The sequence below is a fragment of the Dendrobium catenatum genome, unplaced genomic scaffold, assembly GCF_001605985.2.
Source record: "Dendrobium catenatum unplaced genomic scaffold, ASM160598v2 fragScaff_scaffold_133, whole genome shotgun sequence".
Classification (NCBI taxonomy): domain Eukaryota; kingdom Viridiplantae; phylum Streptophyta; class Magnoliopsida; order Asparagales; family Orchidaceae; genus Dendrobium; species Dendrobium catenatum.
Window position 1 is genome coordinate 7,717,694 of NW_021318595.1, and position 8,579 is coordinate 7,726,272.

The following is an 8,579-nucleotide window of genomic DNA, read 5'->3' on the forward strand; positions in this document are numbered from 1 at the left end:
CACTCTCTTTCAAACATTTAAATCTTATAAGAATTCATGTGTCACTTAATATTTTCAACGACTTGATTTTTAGAAACTCATGATCATGACTAATTACTTTGATATATTATTCTATAAGATATTTTTCTGAAATAAAGTTTTTAAAGGATCACATTTCTTATTCGATTATTTTTTCTAAGTTAGATCTTTATTTTTAAAAGATGGTTTGCCCTGTAATAAGTCTGAGCTAGGGTTAACAGGATCAGTTGTTCTACCATTTTTTGGATTTCAGTGATGTTAATTCATTTTTTAGTAATTTCTAATCCAATCACAATAAAAATTTATCATTGTTTAACATTGATTTAAAAAACCTATTTTTTAATCTTTTTACTATTTTTATTGTTTTTTCATCATATTTTACTCTTTTTTATTATGCTTTATTTTTAAGACCTCTTCTGATCATATTTATTCATTATTAGTTTTCAATTTTTCTTCACATCGTCCTAGATGATTTTCCTATCATCCTAGATGATATCATCAATAAATTGTGCTTCATCTATCTAATGGCTGATCTAACTCTATTATTTAGATCATCTTGGATGATCTGATCAAATTTTGCCTTAATTATTGGTGATCGTCTTAGACGATCCACCTGTTCATCCTGGATGATCTACATGACAAGAATGATTAAGTGTTTTAAATTTTGCCAATATGATTAATTATTGCCAATTATCTTGGATGATCCACCTATTCGTCCTAGACGATCCTTACCGTCAAAGATTGCACTAACGACTCCTTGGGATAATCGCCTCTATCTATTCATCCTGGACGATGTCCTGTCATCCTGGACTATATGATAGCCTTTTTGACCAATCATCCTGGATGTTATTATTTCTTTGGATTGTCCTTGATGATTCTACAATCATCCTGGACGAATTGGACGACTCTTTATAAATAGTTATTTTGAACCATTTTTCTAACAACAAACTTCTTCAATCCTTACTTCCTCTCCCTCATATTTTTAATGGCTGGAGGCAAGCATTCTAGAATGCTTACTAGAAGCTCCTCGAGGGTAGCTGTCGACTCTCAATTCACTAAGGCAATAGATCAGGCTATTTATCTCCGATATAAAATGATAAGGATTACATCCCCCAAGATTGTTAATCCCCGCACTTTTACTTATCAAGTGTTAGATTTTTTGCTCATATTACTTCTACTTATATTCTAACCCTTGCTTTCTCATTCCACACTAAACTTCTATATGAATTCTTCGCCACTCCTTACAATAACTCTGCCAACACTACACTCTAATCTTATGTAAACAAAAGACCAGTAAAAATCACCTATCAGGATTGTCATAAACTTCTTCAATTTTTCACCACTGGCGACAAACTTCACATCTTAGCTTTAGATCCTGACTTCAATTGGATCTCTATTAATCAATACTTAAGACACACCAATGCCACTTTCTATGATAGTGCCTCCAATTCCTTAGTCAAAGATGTTAGAACCATTCAATGTGTCCTTCGAACCTCTATTATTCCAAAGGGTGGTGACCGTATTCACATCACTCCTTTATTCTCCTTCACCACTTATTATATCATGACTTCTAGGGATTTTAATGATATCGGTCTTCTTTTTCGATACATTGAACACTTGTCTAACATTAGGGATCTCAAACATAAAAGGAAACCAAATATGGTCTTATGACACATCATTGTATATGCTCTTGAAATGAAGTACAATCTTCAATATCCTACCCCACCAAACTACCAACCTACCTTTTACACTAATAGCTCCTTCCACATCCTTCACAGTACTTGCCTCCACCCGAAGCACAAGGAGGTTGAGGGAGCAGGGGAAGAGTTTATTCCTGAACCTATTCCTATCCGCCAGCAGTCATAGCTGGATCAGTTAGTGAAGAGATTTGACCAATGAGAGGCCATATTTGACTCCTATGTAGTTGCACAGAAGCAACAACATGCAGTGGATGTTGATTATTTCAATGCCTATGTTGCCCAACAACACTAGCAGCACGACCATAATATGGCCTGGTTTGGGGAGCAGTTTGCTTCCATTCACAACTTCTTTCAGCCACCACCACCACCTCCTTCACCTGATTAGGGTCCTTTGTACCTATAGATTGCTTAGTATTTTTATGTGATGTTTTGTACTAGTTTTTGTACTAGTTTCTATTTCATAGTTATTTTTATGTTACATCCTTTTTGTGATGCCAAAAGGAGGTGTAGTGTTAGTGTTATATCATTTACTTGCTTTAGTAAAATTTGCTTTGCTTTACTTATATTATTCTCCTTTTTTTATTTTTCATTATTTTTAAAGTAAAAAAGAAAAAAATATGTGATTTGAATTATTCCAACAATAATATTTGTCATTGATAGGAGTAGTAAGGATTTTATTCAAGTGAAGTGTATTAAGGATGAAGATCAAAAAATACTTTTCTTAGAAGATGATATTCAACAATGGTGGATGATATATTTTGCTAAACTTTTTAATAAAAATTGTAAAAATAAGATTGACTATAGTAACCTTAGCACCCTAAAAAAATAAAGATTTTTGTTTTTATCAGCATATTAGTAAAACCAAAGTTAGAGAGGCTTTAAAGAAAATGAAGGGTGGAAAAGCTGTTGAACCTAATGATATTCCAATAGAGGTGTGGAAATGCTTTGGAGATGAAGGAATTTCTTGGCTTACTAAACTTTTTAATACTATTTTGAAGACTAAAAAGAAGCCAGATGAGTGGAGAATGAGTATGTTAATTTCTATTTTAAGAATAAAGGTGATGCATAAGATTGTGCGAATTATAGAGGAATTAAGTTAATGTGTCATACTTTAAAATTATGGGAGCAAGTTATAGAGCATAGGTTGCGGCATGATACTAATGTTTCTCAAAATAAATTTGGATTCATGCTAGGTAGGTCGACTATGGAAGCCATATATTTATTAAGAGGTTTGATGGAGAAATATAGAGAAAATAAGGAGAATCTACATATGTATTTATTGATTTAGAAAAAGCATATGATAATGTTCCAAGAGAAGTGCTATGGAGAGTTCTTGAAAAGAAAGGGGTTAATAATGCTTATATTCAAATCATTAAAGATATGTATGTAGGAGCTATTACTTGTGTTCAAACACAAGGTGGTTTAACCAAGTATTTCCCTATTTTGGTTGGGTTACATCAAGGATCAGCCTTAAGCCCATATCTTTTTACATTATTCATGATGGTCTCACTAGACATTTGCAAGAGGATGTACCTTGGTGTATGCTTTTTGCTGATGATATTCTTCTTGTTGATAAGACTAGAGAGGGAGTTGAAAGTAAACTTGAATTATGGAGGTCAACATTCGATACTAAAGCTTTTCGCTTGAGTAGATCTAAAATGGAATATATTGAGTGTAATTTTAGTAGTATTAGACCTAGCAAGGGGATTGTGACGAACAAGTCATTAATAAGAGTACATGTTTTAGATATCTTGGATGTATTGTTCAGAGTGATGGTGAAATAGATGGGGATATTATCAACTGAACTCAAGTTGGATGGTTGAAGTGGAGGAATGCATTGGGCTTGTTGTGTGATAGAAAAGTACCCCTCTAACTTAAGGGAAAATTTTATAAGAAGGTAGTGGGGCCTGCAATGCTTTATAGTGTTGAATGTTGGCTATTAAAAGAGAAGCATAATACTAAGTTAAGTGTGATAGAGATAAGGATGCTCGAGTGGATGAGTGGATTTACCCTTAGAGATAGGATACAAAATGAGCATACATGTGAAAAGGTTGGAGTAGCTCCAATAGAAGATAAGATTAGAGAGAGTCGCCTTAGATGATTTGGTCACATCAAATGATGGCCTTCCAATGACCCGATTAGGAGAGTAGAGGTATTAGATTTGACTATGTTAAGAAAGGTAGAGGCAGACTTAAAAAGACTTGGTTATAAAATATTAGGAATGACCTTTCTTTATTAGATTTAAACAAGAATTTGACCTTTAATAGGACACAATGGAGAAAAAGGATTCATGTAGCCAATCCCACGTACTGGGATAAAGGCTTGATGTTGTTGTTGTTGTCATATCAAAATATGGGAGATTATTGCAGATCTGGACCCAGGAACTGTGATTTTGATGATAACACACATTATTATTTCTTGACTACTGTCATTCAAGCATATCTATTTTATGTGTCAAGCTCACTAACCTTTCAGGTCCATAAGTTCGCTTAGATCGTTAATCAGCTCAAGATCAGGTAGATTAGGATTGAGTCAGTCTGCAATTTCTATTTCAATGCATTTTTTACCTTTACTTGAGTTAAATGTATCTTGGTGGATCCTATAATTAAGTAACCTTACACACACACACACACACTCTGGGGGAGAAATTTAGTGAGTTGGAGTTTTTTTATTTTATTTTTAATCATATTGTACAGGACAATTTTATATCGTCCTAAACAATCAATCAAAAATAGAAACCCTTATTAGGGCATCTGGGTTATGTAAAATTTCTTAAGCAGATCGTCCTAGATGATACACCCATCATCCTAGATGATATACTCAAATCAGATATACTCAGCTACCAAACTCATTTAGGTAAGATTTTATTTTTAGAATTTTATTCTAATCATACAAGACGATCCCATATCATCCTAGGCAATGCATTACATTCATACCTAAATTAGATAGGTGATTAAGTAAAGTAATTAAGGTTAGTTTGATCAATCATATCATCCTAGATGACCGCAGGATCATCTTGGACGATTAGTAAAGAAAATCTTAGTTTTCTCCTGAATCACTTGGACATCTCGAACTATCTGCTGGATAATCAGTTATAATTCTTCATCATCCAAATATTTTCCCTGGATGACCCAAACTATTTGCTGGATGATAATTACTAATTTTAAACTAATCGTATAGGACGATCCAAGAATTATCGTGAATGATCAGTTATATTTCTTCATCATCCAACATGATCTCTTTGATGTCCTGAACTATCTGTTGGATGATATGTATGATTTTTAACTAATCATATACAATGATGTCCACATCATCATGGATGATCATAGTAAATAATGTGTTTTAATCGTATAGTAGACCCAGATCTTCCTGGTTGGAAGGGCTGAATTACACTAATCATACGGGATGATCTGTCGATTGTCCTAGATGATCTTATGATAAGTTGAAAATTAGGTCAATTTCTCAGGCCTTTTTTTATAGTATCTCTTATTTACTAATGAGAGAATCTTTTGTTGTTGTCCTAACTTGAGAGAGCATAGAGAATGAGAGGGAGATCTTTGGAGAGAGAGAGGATTTTATGAGGGAAAGTTTGTGAGATGTTCACAAAGGTTGCTCCAAGCAAGGATTTAAGTCCTATTCTCTAATTATCGTCCCTGGTTCCTTGGTGGCTCTAGGGAGGCCTTAATCAGCACTAGATCAAGGTTCTTTACATATTTTAGGAGGAAACAAAAGAAGTCTGGGTTTTATGCCTCATCAAGGTCAGTGAAAAAGATTTTTTAATAGCTTCTCCACCTTACTTTGAGAGCAAAAGGAGAGTCACTATGGTTTTAGTGCAATACCTAGAGGAGAGGCTCTAGGGAGTGGACGTAGGTCAAGTTGAACGAGCCACTATAAAATCTGGTGTGTTCTTTCTATTTTATTCATGCACTTTATTTTTCACATTTTAATTTATGTGGATGATTGTAAGGTTAAAATCTCTAATTTAATTTGTTAATTGTTTCTACATCGAAGGTTGATTGTGTTTATTTTAAAATATTCAAAAAAGTTTCAAAAAGATTTTTGCTTTTTGTTTAAGAATTTTTAAAATTATAAATTCACCCCCCCCGTCTTGTTTAGCCTTGGGCTAATTCATAAGGGATTAATAACCCTAACAAACTTTTATATATGATTTTTGGGAATGAATGCAGATGTGTATATTGAGGTTTTAAATTATTGAATATATTTTGGTATTTATTACTGATAGAAAATATTAGATAGCTTTGGTGTTGTTTATTAAAAGGATAAATGAATAGTTCTTTCAATTTAGATTCTAGGACATCATAATTTAGCCTCAGTTAAAGTGCCTAAATAAGATGGAGAAAGTTCAACACTCTCCATATGGCATTGCATTATCAAATAAAAAATAAAGAGTATTGCACTCATCATATCACGATCCAAGTAATTAAATGAGATCTAACTTTTGGTTTACATGAATTAAAATCTCAAAACAAAAAATATAAAGAGTTCAAGGTTCACCTGACCATGATCACAATAACAAATGAAGAACAAGCAATGGAGTAATTATCATATCATGATTATCTGACCAGCCAAGATATAATGTTTTCTTGACCTCATTCTAAAAAAGTATAATACAAGAAAGAGTATGACATTCTCCTAACCATATTTGCAACAATGAATAAAGAATAAGAAGGGCGTTTGTGTTGTTGTTGAGCTAGTAGGAGGTAAGCAAAATAGTGGGTAGGGTATTGGCAGGCCAAGCGTTGAGTATTAGTAAAAATAAGTTCGAGTGTGATGGGTTGTATGGAAGTGTATGGGAATAAACATTTTTGACATGGAATAAAATAGAGTGAATGAAGGAATGGAATATGCTCATTAACAAGCCAACAACAAGAATAAAGGATCTAAAAATTCATGATCAAATTTGATCGAAGCAACATATATGAACAAAACAAGTGCGATGTATTATAATTAGTAAAACAATCCTTCTTGTTTATTTATTTGTTATTGAGCATATGTTAAAGTGAGTATCTAATTCTTTATCTCTTTTGTTCCATTATTTTGAGTGATGTTAAACAAATATTATATATTAGTTCGTTATTTGGATGCGGAGAGATGATACATTATTCCTACTTATTTTTATTTGCTATGAATGAGGTTAAATAAGTAGAAGATCTTGGTTGGTACTTCATTGTGATTGAATAGTTCCTTTTAGTTCTTCTTTTATTTAAAAGAATGACACTAAGATGGTGGCAAGCAATGGTAGTGATAAAACACCTAAAAATTATTAATAATTTAATTCATTTTAAAAAACAAAAAAGTTTAAAACATAAATTAAATATATTTTAAAAAATAGATACTATAGATAAAAATATTAAAAGCCTTAGTTAAAAAAAATTTCGGGCAATGATTTATGTTTTAAATAGCACTTCTAAAACATTGGAAGGGTTAATATGTGGCTTGGTGATAAAAGTTTGCTCACAATCAAAATTTTTCTAACGAGGAATATACTTATGGCGAAGAAATGGCTTGCTAAGAATTCTACTCACAAGTAAGGTGGGTCACTTAGTTTATTATCACCATGAAGATCTATCTTGTGTTAATGAGATGGTTAAGCAATGATAGAAGGTGAATCATTGTATCATGGGTTGCTTCTAATAAGTGAGGTATCATAGGTAAAACCTAAAATTAGGGCCAACAAGATAACCTAACAAGATGTTTAGATCTATTCCTTCTCATATGGGACTAAGAATAATGCCCCAAGTTCTAAATTATAAAAATTATCTATTTTCTCCTTATTTAAAATATCGTAGCCTCTAATATTTTATATTAATTTGAAACAATAAAAACTTCTATCTATTTATCATGTCAGCTGTCAATACATATCACAAATTAAAATCTATATAATAACTAGAAGTTCAATCTAAAACAAACAATAATCTATCACAACCCTTCTGGTTACAAAAAAAAATAAAAAAAAGCAAAACCTATAACTCTAACTCCAATTATTCTCACTCAAATGGTCCCCTTTTCAAACTTAAAATCAATCAAATAATAATAATAAGCTTATAAAACCCAACAGATTACCAAAATCTATAGAAGCACTGAATACAAGAAAATAAAATCAATATGTTATGTATTAATCAATCAGCATGATTTGTACAAAAGAATCTACATAAATATAACATCCAATCAATGAACAACATAAGTCAAAATGATTAGTGAATGGTAAAGGTCAAGAATCATATGTCACTAAAATTTATAAGAAATCTATAAATCTGTAGCATGTTGTATTCAATTAGTTTATATTATTATTCTATCAGTTAGATGAATCATGAAAGTACATGCATCATATCAATATGGTTTGTATATGTACTGCTATTATATGTCTGCTATTTTAGCAGGCTTAAAATGTAGAATCTATATATGTATATATATCAGTATGTCATATAAATAATCAGTCATTCATCTATTTGTTCTTATTTATCAATTCCTTATATGTTATTTCATGTATTTAATCATATATCCATATCTATATGATATCAATGCATGCATTAGTATCATAGGATTTAGCAAGGTGGGACATATATCTTATTGTAAACCTATTTTCATGACCTGTGTTTTGATGATTGACAAAAACTATTGATTCTCTTGGACTACTTGTTTCTTCTAACTTTTCAGGAATCAAAGATCGGACGAACAGACGAAGCCAATTCAGGATTGCGTAGGTTTAGGGTTGAGTCAGTCTGTACCTTTGTTTTTCTCTTCTTGAGTCTATTTGTAATGGTCAAAGAGACTGATGCTAAGTAGCCCTACACACACACTTGAGAGCTTAGAATTTCTGTTTTTACTCATATCGGCCAG